Raw genomic sequence first — 15537 nt, forward strand, 5'->3', positions numbered from 1 at the left:
CTTTAAGTATATAAACAGTAAGAAAGCGAGGCCAGAACACATTGGCCCCATAAAAGATGATAAAGGAAAAATGGCCACTGAGGACAGAGAAAAGGCGGAAGTGTTAAATAATTTCTTTTCTTCAGTCTTCACAAAGGAATCGGGGGGCTACACGAACCCCGCTTGTAAGGCCGAACTAAATAATACACCTCAGGAAGTGCCGCCATGGCTAACAGAGGATAGACTTAGAGCTAAACTAGAGAAACTTAACATAAATAAATCCCCGGGACCGGATGGCTTGCACCCAAGGGTTCTAAATGAGCTCAGTCAGGTGATTGCCAGACCATTATTCTTGATCTTTAAGGATAGTTTACAGACAGGTATGGTGCCAGCTGATTGGAAAAAAGCTAACGCGGTACCAATATTTAAAAAGGGGCCGAGATATATCCCGGGTAACTATAGGCCGGTCAGCCTAACATCTGTAGTCTGCAAAATTTTGGAGGGGATGATAAGGGACCACATACAAGACTTTAGTAATGAAAACGGTATTATAAGTAGTAATCAGCATGGATTCATGAAAAATCGTTCATGCCAAACCAATCTATTAACCTTCTACGATGAAGTGAGCTGCCACTTAGATAAAGGTAAGCCTGTGGATGTGGTGTATCTGGACTTTGCAAAGGCCTTTGACACCGTTCCCCACAAACGCTTACTGTACAAACTAAGGAAAGTAGGTATGGACCATAAGGTGAGTACCTGGATAGAGAACTGGCTCCAGGGGAGAGTACAGAGGGTGGTGATTAATGGGGAGTACTCGGATTGGGCGGGTGTGGAAAGTGGGGTCCCCCAGGGTTCTGTCCTGGGACCAATCCTGTTTAATTTATTTATAAATGATCTAGAGGAGGGGATATCTGGTACAATCTCAGTATTTGCAGATGATACTAAATTAGGCATGCCAATATCTTCTATGCAGGATGTGGAAATCTTGCAAGCAGACCTGAACAAAATAACGGGGTGGGCAACTACATGGCAGATGAGCTTTAATGTAGAAAAATGTAAAGTAATGCACTTGGGGGCCAGAAACCAGAAAGCAAGCTACTCACTAGGGGGGGAACCTCTGGGTGAGTCTAGGATGGAAAGGGACCTGGGGGTACTGGTAGACAACAGGCTTGGAAGTGGCATGCAATGCCAAGCCGCCGCAAGCAAAGCCAACAGAATACTGGGTTGTATAAAAAAGGGGATTCACTCCAGAAATAAAGAGATTATTCTTCCACTCTACAAGACTCTGGTCCGGCCACATCTGGAGTATGCTGTCCAGTTCTGGGCACCGGTCCTCAGGAAGGATGTGCTGGAACTGGAGAAAGTCCAGAGAAGGGCAACAAAAATAATTAGGGGAATGGAGGACATCGGCTATGAGGAAAGACTACAAGCACTGAACCTATTCTCTCTGGAGAAGAGACGCTTGAGGGGGGATATGATATCAATGTACAAATACTGTACTGGCGACCCTAGCATAAGGAACAAACTATTTCGAGTAAGGGAATACAATAAGACACGTGGCCACTCACTAAAACTAGAGGAAACGCGGTTTAACCTTAAAGTGCGTAAGGGGTTCTTCACTGTAAGAGCGGTAAGGATGTGGAATTCTCTTCCGCAAGCAGTCGTATCAGCGGGGAGCATAGATAGTTTCAAAAAACTATTGGATGGACACCTTAAAGACCACAACATACAGGGGTATACAATGTACGGTTAAAAGCAAACACACACACATAGGTTGAACTGGATGGACTTGTGTCTTTTTTCAGCCTCACTAACTATGTAACTATGTAACTATGTGATACGGATGGGCCCACTGTTGAAATCCAGTTAGCAAGAATAACTCTGCGAGCTATCAGTAGGCAAATGAGAATCCAATTGCGAGGGTGTGGTTGAGGGCGGCTGGTCCATACCTGAAGCTGTTTGTCCCAGTGTCCAAAGATAAGTAGGAGGGGATCTTTTGGTAGTTCTAGGAGCGTGATCCGTTCAATGAGTAAGAGCATTTGGTCCCAGAATTTGGAGATGTAGGAGCAGGACCAGAACCTATGATGAAGGTTTCGGCCTGTAGGCCTTACAATGGGGGCAAAGGCTTGTAGATGGATCGTCCTTGTTGGAGGTGAAGGCAATATAGGCCCTATGGAGAATTTTCAGTTGCGTTTCCCTCCAAGTCTCATTGGGAGTCAAGCGAAGTGACCGTTTATACCCCTGAAACAACTTTGTGACAATGTCCTCAAAAGGAAAGTCTCTGGCCCAGTTGGCATCCGAGGAACTAGCATGATGTGATGATGAGAGCCTTTGAAATGGTTTGTAGATAGCGGAGATGCTGTATGTCCCTGTATTCAGTAAAGGGACCAATAAGGGGTCAAGAAATCTGTTAGTGGAGTCGGCACAGGATGTGCGAAGAAAACTATGACATTGCAAAGTTGAGAAAGTATGTGTAGCTGGCAGACGATAGGTGTCCAGGATATCTTGGATCGTTCGTGGCTTGCCCGTGACGGGGGTCATAGAGGTCCGAAAAATTTGTCAGGCCCAACTGTTGCCATGTGGTAAAATAGTTTGAGTGCAGTCCCGGGATGAAGGCGGGATTGTCCTTTATAGGCAAATAGTATAGAAAAAAATGGTAAAGTCCAAAGAAACTGTGCTAAGGAATAATTATGTGATAGGGCTAAATAGCCACATAAATATTGGTGAACGTAAAAACACAATAAATTACGTTTTTGAGGAATTGCTTCCCCACTGTGAGCTGCAAACAAAAAAGCTAAAAAGCTGTGACAATTTAAAAGGTGAGTATGATGCGCTCGACATGTGACCCACAGGACGAAATGCATCAGAATCGTGCATGTTTAGCCAGACTTGCATTTGTTTCCGCCTTTACTTTTTAAACTTTATAGGCAAATACTTAGATATGGAAAGGGGGAGTTTTAAGCGTTTCCTAGTCTCTCTCCATGCAATCACCGTGTCCCGGGGTAGAATGTTGTGTTGGAGTTTTGGGGGCATACTTTTCCACTTGACATGCAGTAACACGGCTAGTGAAAAGGGGGAAGACATTTGCGTTTCCAGAGCATAATTAGAATAGTGGGAAGACTTAGAGAGCCAATCCAGAGATATCCTAAGAAGGCAAGAAAGATTATACAGTCTAATATCGGGAAGACTAATACCTCCTTCGCTCCTGGGAATACAGAGTTTACCAAAAGAAATGCGTGGTCGTTTGCCACGCCATATAAATCTAGAGATGGCACTTTTAATTAACGGGTAGTGTCTTTATGCTTAATTAGCAAGGGAATCGTTTGTAACGGGTATAAAAGCCGGGCGAAGCTGACCATTTTGACTAAATGGCATCTCCCCAAGAGCGAAAGCGGCAGATCCATCCAACTGTTTAATTCCTGAAAGAGCTTCTGAAAAAGTGGAGGGTAGTTCAAAGTATAGATAGATAATGGGAGTTTGCCTATTTTGATACCTAAGTACGTGATGTGTGAGGAGGCTATAGTGAAGGGTGAGGATGAAGCCCAGGTGGGTTTAAGTCTGGTGCCCAGGGGGAGAATTTCACTCTTAGCGTAGTTGATCCGAAGACCAGAGCAAAGTTTAAATCTATCAAATATAGATATAATATTATGCATGTCTGAGGAGGGGTTTCTGGGAAAGATTAACACATCATCCGCAAAAAGTGATATACGTGGTTCTTGAGAACTGATTAAAATACCATGGAGTGGCGCTTTCTCCAACAGGTACCTGGATAAAGGCCCCAGGGCCAGATTGAAGAGCAGCGGGGAAAGGGGGGCATCCCTGCCTCGTACCCTTGAATAAGCGGAACTCGTCGGTGAGAGACCCGGCCACCCAGAGCCTAGCCGAAGGAGAAGCATACATAGCTTTGACAATGTGGGTAAAGGGCCCAGAGAAGCCGAATACCATGGATAACAAGTCGAAATTCACATTGTCAAAGGCTTTCTCCGCGTCCAGGGAAATGATCACCAGATCTGCCTCCGAGGATATCTGTCACGGAACCATGAACCAGACGTACAACAACAGATAAGTGAAAATAAGAAGGCTTTATTGAAAATCAAGCTGTAAAGCAAAAGTCCAAACGGATGGCAAAACCAAAGCAGAGTCTTTGCGAAGCCAGAGGTCAGGAGCCAGGAGGGTAGTCAGACGAAGCCAGGATCAGGAACCAGCAGGGTAGTCAGACGAAGCCAGGATCAGGAACCAGCAGGGTAATCAGACGAAGCCAGGATCAGGAACCAGAAGCAGCAGCAGTCTTAGAAGCATGTGAACACAGGAGGACCAAGCAAGGAACTGAAGCCACAGACCTCCTATATATATGAGCTAGGCATCCAGCTCCTCCCAGTGGGAAGGAGGAGCCGCAGAGTGGGAGGCTACAAGAAACCCAGAAACCAAGATGGCCGCCAGCACATGTCAAACGAAGGAGAACAGCAAGAAGGTAAGACCATGACAGTACCTCCCCCTCAAGGGCCCCTCCTCCACGGAGTAAAGAACGGTTTCTGAGGGAAGCGTGCGTGGAAGGCACGGAGCAAGGCAGGAGCATGGACATCTGCGGAGGGAACCCAGGAACGCTCCTCTGGACCATAACCACGCCAATGAACCAAAAACTGCACCCGACCGCGGACCAGGCGTGAGTCCAGGATATTGCTCACCTCATACTCCTCACGATTGCCCACTTGGACCGGACGAGGCCGAGGAACCGAGGAAGTGAAACGATTACACACCAGTGGCTTCAACAGGGAGACATGAAACACGTTGGAGATCCGCATGCCAGGAGGAAGCGCAAGGGCATAGGCTACCGGGTTTACCCTGCAAAGCACTTGGAAGGGACCAACAAAGCGAGGCGCCAGCTTGGGAGTGGGCACTCGAAGGTTGAGGTTGCGGGTGGACAACCATACACGGTCTCCGGCCTGGTAGGAAGGAGCAGGCGCTCGTCTGCGATCAGCCTGGAGTTTCTGGCGCTGCGCAGAGACCTCAAGGGACTTCTGGATCTGTACCCAAGAAGCACGTAGGACGGAAAGGTGATCCTCCACAGCCGGAATATCCTGGGGAGAGAATACCTCCGGTAACACGGCAGGTTGGAACCCATAATTGGCCATGAAGGGAGACGTCCCAGAGGAAGAGTTCACCGCCGTGTTCCTGGCAAACTCAGCCCAAGGCAGGAGGTCAACCCAATTGTCTTGGTGATCGGAGACATAGCAACGAAGGAATTGCTCCAAGGCCTGATTGGATCGTTCTGCGGCCCCATTGGACTGAGGGTGGTAGGCCGAGGAGAAGGAGAGATGAATCCCCAACTGGGAGCAAAAGGTGCGCCAGAACCTGGACACAAACTGACTCCCCCGATCCGACACAATCTCCTTGGGCAAACCGTGCAACCGGAAAACCTCCCTGGCAAAAATCGTGGCCAACTCCTGTGCAGAGGGTAACTTCTTGAGAGGAACACAGTGGCACATTTTGGAAAACCGATCCACAATCATGAGAATGACCGTATGGCCTCGGGATGCAGGGAGGTCCACAATGAAATCCATCCCCAGGTGTGACCATGGGCGCTCCCCGGTGGCTATGGGTTGCAGAAGGCCCAACGGAAGGTGCCGAGGGGACTTACTCTGGGCACAAACGGAGCATGCCGCTACATATGCGGCGATGTCGGAACGTAGGGAAGGCCACCAGAACAGACGTGAAACAGCCCAGGACAGCTGATTCTTTCCAGGATGCCCCGCGGTCTTGGAGTTATGGTAGGTTCGCAACAACCGAGTGCGCAACTCCTCAGGCACAAAACATCTGCCGTTGGGTCTCCCAGAGGGAGCACCAGATTGAGCCGCCAAAATCTGCTCACCCAGGGGAGAGGTCAGGCTGGTGCGAATGGCGGCCAGGATCTGATTCGGAGGTATGACCGAAGTCGGAATCGACTCCTCCCTGGACAGGTCGGAGTACTGCCGTGATAAGGCATCCGCCCTGATGTTCTTGGAACCGGGTAGGTAGGAGACCACGTAATTAAAACGTGACAAGAACAGAGCCCATCTGGCCTGACGTGGTGTCAATCTCTTGGCCTCAGAAAGGTAGGTCAGATTCTTGTGGTCCGTCAGGATGAGGACCGGAACCACCGAACCCTCGAGCAAGTGCCTCCATTCTTTAAGGGCCTGCACGATGGCCAATAACTCCCTGTCACCAATCTGATAGTTGCACTCCGCGGAAGACAGTTTCCGGGAGTAAAACCCACAAGGAAGCAGGAAAACCCACAAGGGCAACCCAGGGTTGGGATGCGACAGAATCGGAGCCGACACAAAGGCGGACTTTAGAGCCTCAAAAGCTCGGATGGCCTCGAGCGGCCAGACCTGGGAATTACTGCCCTTCCTGGTCAGATCCGTGAGAGGCTTGGCTAGCATGGAAAAGTCCCTGATGAACTTCCGATAATAATTGGCGAAGCCCAAAAAGCGCTGCAGGGAGCGAAGACCACTGGGCTGGGGCCACTGTAAGACAGCCGAAACCTTCTCAGGATCCATGGAGAACCCCTCAGCGGAAATGATGTAACCTAAGAAGGTTACCTGGGATCGGTGAAATTCGCATTTCTCAAGCTTACCGAACAGCTTGTTCTCTCGTAACCGTTGCAACACTCGTCTGACATCCAGAATGTGGGTCTCCATGGATTCAGAATATACCAAGATGTCATCCAAATAGACCACCACACACTGCTGCAACAGGTCACGGAAAACATCGTTGATGAATTCCTGAAAGACTGCGGGCGCATTGCACAACCCAAAGGGCATAACCAAGGATTCATAATGACCGGTCCTGGTGTTAAATGCGGTCTTCCACTCATCGCCCGCCTTGATCCTTACGAGGTTATATGCCGCCCTCAGGTCGAGTTTGGTAAAGACCGTGGCCCCTTTAAGGCGATCGAACAGCTCGGAAATCAAGGGTATCGGGTAAGCCTTCTTGATCGTGATGCGATTGAGACCCCTGTAATCGATGCAAGGCCTCAACTCACCGCCCTTCTTTTTCACAAAGAAAAATCCAGCCCCTGCCGGGGACGAGGATTTGCGAATGTGTCCGCGTGAAAGCGCCTCCTTCACGTACTCCTCCATGGCCTCATTCCCCGCTACCGACAGTGGATAGACCTTGCCATGAGGAGGAACGGCACCAGGTTGTAACTCGATGGCACAATCGTATGGGCGGTGCGGAGGTAGGGCAACCGCGCGCACCTTATCGAATACATCCCGGTACTCCTCGTATTCAGGAGGCAACAGAGAGTCCGAGGAAGTACACAGCAACTTGACAGGCCCATGGATGCAACTAGCCCCACACTGTGGTGACCACGAGAGGATCTCGGCCGATCTCCAATCGAAAGTCGGATTATGCTTCTGGAGCCAGGGGTACCCCAAGACCACCGAGTAGTGTGGAGACGAAATAACCTGGAAGCAGACCGACTCTCTGTGAACGGCACCAATGGCTATCCCCACTGGAAGGGTCTCATGAGTCACGTGTGGCGGCAGAAGGGGTCTGCCGTCTATCGCCTCAAGAGCCAGTGGAGAACCTCGGGCCTGCAGAGGAATGGAATTGGCGGCAGCGAACACACTATCAATGAACAAACCACCAGCACCAGAGTCCACCAACGCCTGGGTCGTCACTGAGCCCCCGACCCAGGAGAGGACAACAGTGATCAGTGGTTTGTCAACACGGGAAACCGGGGACGAGGAGACTCCACCCAAGATCTGCCCCCGACAGGATCTCAGGTGCGAGCGTTTCCCGGACGGTTCGGACATGCCAACCGAAAATGCCCACCGAGACCACAGTACATGCATCGGCCCTCGCGTCTCCGGAGTACCCTCTCCCCCTCGGACAGGCGAGCAAAGCCCAGCTGCATGGGTTCGTCCCCAGCCAAGTCATCCCCAGGAGGCGTGGGAGGAGAGGGAGGCACGGGTGGGACAGCAAAGGTAGGCGCCAATCTGTTAGGAGGCCTCCGCAGACTCTCCTTAAAGGAAGGTCTCTCCCTGAGTCTGGTGTCAATCAAAATCAGGAAAGAAATAAGAGACTCGAGCCCCACTGGTAGGTCCTTAGCTGCAACCTCATCCTTCAAGGCATCCGAGAGACCATGAGAGAAAGCAGCGACCAGAGCCTCATTATTCCAGCCCACCTCTGCTGCCAGGGTACGAAACTCAATGGCGTATTCAGCTACGGATCGTGAACCCTGTCTGATGGACATAAGGAGCTTCGCAGCAGAGGCAGCACGAGCCGGCACATCGAATACCCTCCGAAGAGAAGCAACAAAACCGGAAAACTCGGCAACCACCGGATTGTTGTTCTCCCATAAAGGGCTGGCCCAGGCCAAGGCGTTGTCCGAGAGCAGCGAAATTAAGAAGCCCACCTTTGATCTCTCAGGCATGTGGCAGCAACTCGAAATAAATGCCCACCTGGTTGAGGAAACCTCGGCACTGAGTTGGCTCTCCCCCAAAGCGCTGTGGAAGGGGGGCAGAACCGGTCATACCCCGAAACACCACAGGCGCAACAACAGGTGTCGGGGTAGACTCTGGCGCAACAACCGCAGCGGCAGTAGGAGCGGGCCCAGGAGCGACAACCGACCCATCGGCAACGGGAGCGAAATGAGCCGTGCGTTCAAGCAGGATTTGCAACGCCACGGCGAACTGACCCAACAGGTGATCCTGCTGATCAAGTCTGGCAACCAGCGTGGGTAGCGAGGATGGCCCTGTACCGTCAGAATTCATGGCTTGGTCCTAATGTCACGGAACCATGAACCAGACGTACAACAACAGATAAGTGAAAATAAGAAGGCTTTATTGAAAATCAAGCTGTAAAGCAAAAGTCCAAACGGATGGCAAAACCGAAGCAGAGTCTTTGCGAAGCCAGAGGTCAGGAGCCAGGAGGGTAGTCAGACGAAGCCGGGATCAGGAACCAGCAGGGTAGTCAGACGAAGCCAGGATCAGGAACCAGCAGGGTAGTCAGACGAAGCCAGGATCAGGAACCAGCAGGGTAATCAGACGAAGCCAGGATCAGGAACCAGAAGCAGCAGCAGTCTTAGAAGCATGTGAACACAGGAGGACCAAGCAAGGAACTGAAGCCACAGACCTCCTATATATATGAGCTAGGCATCCAGCTCCTCCCAGTGGGAAGGAGGAGCCGCAGAGTGGGAGGCTACAAGAAACCCAGAAACCAAGATGGCCGCCAGCACATGTCAAACGAAGGAGAACAGCAAGAAGGTAAGACCATGACAATATCCTAGCCTGGTCCAGAGCCAAAAGAACCTTGCTTAGATTCAAGGCAGCCAATCTGCCTTGGTAAATCCGGATTGTGCCGGATGTATCAATGACGGCATAATCAGGGCAAGCCTGGACGCAAATATTTTGGAAAGGATTTTAACATCCAAGTTTAAAAGGGAAATCGGCCTGTACGAACTGGGTTCCAAGGGGTCTTTCCCTTTTTTTGCCAGTAGCTTAATTATGGCTTGATTGCCAGTGGGGGGATAGAAGCCACCGGACCATATGGCCGAGTAGACCTCCAGCAGGGTAGGTCCAATTATCGCTATAGCATTTTTAAAAAACTCTCCAGTAAGGCCATCTGGACCGGGGGCTTTGTTTGGAGCGAGGAGTTTTATAGTATCTTGGATCTCTGGAAGGGACACTGGAGCGTTTAAAGTTTCTAATTGAATTGGGGAGAGTTTGGGGAGGGCTACACCATCTAGAAAAAAACTAGCCTGTTGGACGTCAAAGGGGTCAGGGGAATACAGGGATGCGTGGAAGTCTTGCATAATCGATTTCACTCCCGGGGGGGGGGTGGACTCCACCATGCCCGAGGAATTGTGGAGGGAAGCTATATGTGTAGGCCTATAAGGGGCCCCGCACAGCCTCGCCAGTAATTTACCAGCCTTGTTCCCAAATTTATGTAGTGTGGCCCATTTAATAGTTTCCAGTTTATCTGCCCAAGTGTCAAAGGCTTGTTTGGCAAGGGTCCACTCCTGTCTATTTACGTGGGGAGTCAGCGGACAACAATGTGCTTTGAGCCAAACGGAGACGTTCACTGGCTCAGAGATAGCATTTGGAAGCATTTTTCCTATAGGCTGAAGCGTAGGATATGATTTTTCCGCTTTGCCAGCCTCCCAGAACAAGTTGGGTTGTGGGGCATGAGATATATTAGCCGCTGAATACTCTTCCCATGCCCGAGCCAAATAAGCCTGAAAGTCTGAATTGTTGTGCAGGTTCCCTGGGAATCTCCACAGACGGGAGTCTGCTTGTTTATCAGGAGGGTCCAGAATTAGGGAGATAGGGGCATGGTCAGAGATAACGATGTCGTGTATCTCAGGGTCTTCAATTCTATGGATGACATTGGCAGAGGAGAAGAAATAATCTATTCTAGTGAACACATTGTGCGGGTGAGAGTAAAAAGTATATTCTCTATCATTGGGGTGGTGAAGGCGCCAGACGTCCATGAGGTGGAGGGAATCCACTACTTTAACTAAAAGGTTTAGAGTAGGGGTGTTGGTTCGAGTGTCTTTAGATCTTGTCAAAGATTGGGGGGAATTAAAGTCACCGCCGATGAGGTGTGGAATATGAGGAAATTTGAGTAGGTGGGTTAATAGGTCCCTATAGAAAGACTGGTCAGGAACGTTGGGGGCATATACATTTGTCAGTAATATTTCTCTATCATTCAGCTTCAAATGTGCCAATACGTAGCGACCACTAATGTCTGAGGAGAGGGAAAGGACGTTGCATGAGAGTCTCTTATGTATCAAGATCAGAACTCCGGGTTTACGCCCCGAAGCTGCCGATCCAACTACCGTGCCCACCCACAACTTCTTCATCCGGAAGAAGTCGTCGGAGGACAGATGGGATTCCTGGATTAGGGCAATGTCAGCCTTAAGTCTCTTAAGATGTCTTAAGACCTTCATCCGCTTAATGGGGGACCGTAAACCCCTTACATTCCATGAAAGAATCCTCATGGAGGGTCAGGAGGGTAGGGGTATAGTGCAGGGAATGGCAATATAGCATATGTAGGGACGGCAGGGATGTGCAAAGGTAATGGCGTAGGTGCTGTAGGCAAGTGTTGACAATTAGTCAGGTTGTGAAACCAAGTGTAAACAGATTCCAACCGTGGAATCAGCAGAAAGGGTGGGGGGATAGTAACCCAAGGCAGGGAATAATAAATCCAGGAGAGAAAACACACAAAAGAAACTGGAAAAATATCATGGACCTAATTTTTTTCCGAATGCTGTAACTGTAGCAGGCGGCATGGCCCTTGGCACAGACGCAGGCAGGCCTGGAAGTATACCAACCCAATTCACCTCGGAAGGGGGGGAGCGGAACTAGTATCAGCGGCCCACGATGAGAGAAGGAGAACGCCTGAGTCCTCCACAGTGCCAGCATATCCAGTAATAAAATAAAAGACCTGACCTGTAAGAATGACAACATAACTCATAACTCAAGATTAGATTGTCACAACAGTGCGATAAGAGTAAACCAGAGGCGTAGGCCTCAAAAATAGATCAGGGTATCAACATGAGAGAAAAGCAATAACATAGAGGTGTAATACTTCACTCTCCATAGCATCGTAGGAAGAGGAGAGTCCAATGCCTAGTGGCCAAAGCTTGTCAGCGATGGGGATGAGAGCGACCTCCGCTAACCGCCTCAGAATATTTCTGTCGTTTAGGAGACTCTTTACGTGGGCTCCTCGGGACCAGGGGGTGTGGGACCGATGAGGGCCTGGGAGCCAGGGGGTCAGATCCATCCGTATGGAGAGAGCGTGCAAAAACTTCCACCTCCGATGGGTCCTGAAACGAAAGTTGTTCGCCTGATGATGCCCGTAGTAGAAGGGTTGCTGGGTATGCCAATGTAAATTTGATCTGTGCTTGATGCAGTTTTGAGCATACAGTCTGGAAGGCTTTTCTTTTCCTAGCCACTTCAACTGAGTAGTCAGCAAAAATCAGGACTTTCGTGCCATCGATCTGAAGAGATTTGGTTTGCCTGAATTTTTGAAGAATTTATCGGCATAGTTCAGATATTTAGCTATGATTGGGTGCGGGGTAGAGCGTTCGGAAGAATGAATCCCCATACGATGGGCCCGTTCAACTACGCAGATGCCTTGCAAACTCAGGGCCTCTGGAATTGTTTTGGAGCATAGGTCAGGAATGGCGGATGGTGGCATAGTTTCTGGTATCCCTATAAAGCGGAGGTTACTTCTGCGTGCTCTATTTTCAAGGTCCTCCACTTTTTGTAATAGAAATTGATTCGTCTTATCCTGTGCTTGCTCAAAGCTATGAGAGCTGAAGATTTCCTCCTCCACACTGGTTACTTGGTTCTCTATTTCATGCAGCCTGTGTGAATGCTCCGTGAGCTGTTTCTTTATGTCCTGCATGCCCACTGCAACCGCCGTCTGCACTGCTGCGGTTATAGTGGGGGAGAGAAGAGCCATTACTGCCTGAGCAATGCGGTCTGATTGAGGGTCCCCCAGAGAAGGCACCGTGGAAGCTGGGGGGGCTGCAGTGTCCATATGAGAGGCATCCGCCTCACCAGCAGTGAGGGCCGAGACGGGGGCCTCGATTTGCGGCGGGCCCGTCTGAACGCACGGGCCGCCTTTCTCCAAGAATTTGTCCATTTAGTCGGATGATAGGAACCAGGGGGGTCGCCCGGAGGTGCGTGGGTCGGCTGATGGCCCGGGAGTGGCAATTGGGGGGATTTATAGGCAGATTTTTACATCCTACCGCGGGAGCCGAGGAGGAATGCGGCTACAGCATTCGGTGCCGGAACTGGAAGTCCTTTTGTGTCTTTCAAATTGAAATGGAGATGGATGAGGAGAGAAAAAGTAAAAGTGTGGTCTGGGACTATTTCTCGTCTAAACCTTCTCCAGGAAAAGCAGCAGTGTGTAACACATGTACAAACAACATAAGCATGGGATCAGTAACTGCAAAAAAACAAAAATACGTAAAATCTTTGGGCCCATCTAAGAGTTCATCATATTGAATTATATCATGCAGCACAGAAAAAACAAAATGAATATCAATGCGATTTCGAAATACCTCCTCCACTATCCCAGGCAACAATAACAGATATGTTTCTGAAAAAAACAGGTGTCACTGTCTAGATTCAGATGGAAGATCTTAACTGCTGGACAGAGTAATCACAGAGATGATTGTCACTGATAACCAGCCATTTACAATGGTGTCTGACTCAGGATTTAAGCAGTTGATGTCCATACTTGAGCCAAGCCACACACTGAAGAGTGAGAAGCATTATCAAACAGAAATGCTGGGAAAGATTGACCGAAAGGTTGTTAACAAAGTAAAGGCTATGCTGCAACCAGAGAATGCTGGCAACTCACTCTTTTTTATGACTGACTGCTGGTCAGGACAAACTGAGTCAGGCGAGTCACTAATGATTCTTACATGGAGACAATCCATAAATAAAAATGGGGATTTAGTCCTACCATATGGCCATATCGTGCTCAAGCCCACCACTGCGTCAAAGTACCCCATTATCAGTGGGTCCTACACTATCCATAAAAAAGGGGTGAATCCAGCCTCTCTAACCCTTGGAGACAACACTCCTTGCTGGGAAAGATGTGCTAATGCACTACAAGGGACTCCTCCTATATCTACTTGATAGTGGACACTGATAGAGTACAGGTGTGTGTGGGGGATGGGGTGCTCAACCCCAGAAGTCTGGTCAGACCGAATACATAATAAACAAGCAAAAAATTGGGGGAGCAAACCCTGAACATGTATATCTAAAGCCAGTGCAGCTATGGACCAAGCAACATGTATATTAAAAAAGAATAGCGCACACATGCAAAAGAAATGACTATCAAATATAGAGACAATCCATAAATAAAAATGGGGATTTAGTCCCACCATATGGCCATATCGTGCTCAAGCCCACCACTGCGTCAAAGTACCCCATTATCAGTGGGTCCTACACTATCCATAAAAAAGGGGTGAATCCAGCCTCTCTAACCCTTGGAGACAACTCTCCTTGCTGGGAGAGATGTGCTAATGCACTACAATGCACTAATGCACTACAAGGGACTCCTCCTATATCTACTTGATAGTGGACACTGATAGAGTACAGGTGTGTGTGGGGGATGGGGTGCTCAACCTCAGAAGTCTGGTCAGACCGAATACATAATAAACAAGCAAAAAATTGGGGGAGCAAACCCTGAACATGTATATCTAAAGCCGGTGCAGCTATGGACCAAGCAACATGTATATTAAAAAAGAATAGTGCACACATGCAAAAGAAATGACTATCAAATATGGAGACAATCCATAAATAAAAATGGGGATTTAGTCCCACCATATGGCCATATCGTGCTCAAGCCCACCACTGCGTCAAAGTACCCCATTATCAGTGGGTCCTACACAGAGATATATAGTAACAAAGTAGAACTACTTAAGTACTGTACTTAAGTACCGAAATGCGGTATCTGTACTTTCCTAGAGTAGAATTTTTTTCTCCTACTTCTACTTTTACTTCACTACATTTTTTTGATGATTTCGATACTTCTACTCCGATATTATTTTTTTGTGCTGCATCGTTACTCGTTACTTTTCTCTGCCTTTCCCTTTTTTGTTTGGTTTCCCTCCTTACTGCTCTCTCCCTATTCTGCCTTCCCCCCTCCCCTTTTCTATAGGAAGGCAAAGGTAAAGATACCCCCCTTTTTCATGGGTACCTGGTCTCTGGCCATTTGGGTAGCGTTGTTCCGCTCCAGGCTTCCGCTGGGCCGGCGTGGAGTGCTCCCACATGCGCCTCTCGGCGCTCTGACATGTGTGGCGGCCTTCGGCCACTCCGCTCCTCCCCTCCTTGTCTCCATTCGCTGACGTCTCAGCGATGGGAGGCAGGGATTCCGGCAGCCGCGCAGTAGAGGCACGTGCGCATGCGCAGTGTGATCGAGGCACTGGCGGCCATCTTGGTTAAGGGAAACATGGGGGGGTCTCTGATGTAAGGGGGGGCTTTGTGTGGGCGGTCTCTGATGTAAGGGGGCTCTGTGTGGGGGGTCTCTGATGTAAGGGGGGTCTCTGATGTAAGGGGTGCTCTGTGTGGGAGGGCTCTGATGTAAGGGGGGCTCTGATGTAGGAGGAGCTCTGTGGGGGGCTCTATGGGGGGGCTCTGATGTAAGGGGGGCTCTGTGGGGATGGTCTCTGATGTAAGGGGGCTCTGTGTTGGGGTCTCTGGATGTAAGGGAGGCTTTGTGTGAGGGGTCTCCAAAGTAAGGGGGATTTGTGTGGGGGGTCTCTGATGTAAGGGGGGCTTTGTGTGGGGGGTCTTTGATGTAAGGGGGCTCTGTGTGGGGGGGTCTCAGATGTAAGGGGGCACTGTGTGGGGGGTCTTTGATGTAAGGGGGCTCTGTGTGGGGGGTCTCTGGTGTAAGGGGGCTCTGTGTAGGGGGGTCTCTGATGTGGGGGTCTCTGATGTAAGGGGTCTCTGTGTGGGGGGTCTCTGATGTGTGGGGGTCTCTGATGTAAGGGGGCTCTGTGTGGGGGGGTCTCTGATGTAAGGGGGACTCTGTGTGGGAGGGCTCTGA

Source organism: Pelophylax lessonae (assembly GCF_965119305.1).
Source record: "Pelophylax lessonae genome assembly, chromosome: 10".
NCBI lineage: Eukaryota > Metazoa > Chordata > Amphibia > Anura > Ranidae > Pelophylax > Pelophylax lessonae.